The sequence below is a fragment of the Aplysia californica genome, unplaced genomic scaffold, assembly GCF_000002075.1.
Source record: "Aplysia californica isolate F4 #8 unplaced genomic scaffold, AplCal3.0 scaffold01261, whole genome shotgun sequence".
In the NCBI taxonomy this organism is placed as follows: Eukaryota; Metazoa; Mollusca; class Gastropoda; order Aplysiida; family Aplysiidae; genus Aplysia; species Aplysia californica.
The window spans coordinates 37,539-38,605 of NW_004798531.1; positions in this window are offsets into that span (position 1 = coordinate 37,539).

Consider the following 1,067-nt stretch of genomic DNA (forward strand, 5'->3'; position numbering starts at 1 on the left):
TCTCTCTCTCTCTCTCTCTCTCTCTCTCTCTCTCTCTCTGTGCCACCCCCACCTCTGTCGCTCTCATTCTTTCTCTCTCTGTCTCTTCCTGCTTGCTTTGCTGCCTGTGTGCACTGTCTATTGTGAATAGTAGTGCTTCCTATTGCTCAGATACAGCGATGTCACAGACCATTTCTGTCACAACGCGTTGGAATCAGGCGCTCGTCAATTTTGTGGCGTTGGAGTTATAGGTATCATCTTAAAGCCTGTGCATTTGCCTTACTTTTGATGACCCCCCCCCCCCCAAAAAAAAATATCTTGAATACAAGTCAAGATATTGGTAATTGAAGGAGGTGGGGGTCAGCTAGTTTCAGAGGTAAAATTAGAGAGAAATTTCCGCCAAAGTTATTTCCTTTGTTCGACAGTTTGTGGAAACTAAACAATTTACATCTTTTATGTCTTAAATCAACGCTTTTCAGTATAATCCACACAGAAATGTGTTCTTTAAAGGGCATGAAAGGTGTTGAGCTGAAAAAACAACAAAATTTGATAAAAATTCCCAAATCTGTGGAAAAATGCCAGTTTATTGCTTTCATTATTTTGACGAGTGCCTGATTTCACCACGCTGCCTCACGTTTATTTAAGGGATTTGATGGGAAAAGTCTCTCTTTAAAAGCCATGGCAAGGAAAATCTCCAACATCAGTCATCGAGTGGGAATTTTTAGAACTGCTGAATCATAAGTGTGGCATTGTGGTCAAATCAGGCGCTGGTCAAAATGATGAAATAGAAGAAACCGATTTTTTTTCTCCGCCCTTTGGGGCATTTTTTACGGTTGGGGGTGGGGTGGGGGTGTTGGCTTTTTTGTTTTGGGGGGGGGGGGGTTCTAGGCTCAACACACGTTATTTCCATTTGAAAACACACTTCTGTGCAGATGTTACGGAAACATGTTGACCAAAGAAAAAAAAGAAGTACATTTGTAGTTTCCAAGAACGTCTTGAATGTGTGAATAGTTCTTCTTCTTCTTCTTCTTCTTTTTCTTCTTCTTCTTCTTCTTCTTCTTCTTCTTCTTCTTCTTCTTCTTCTTCTT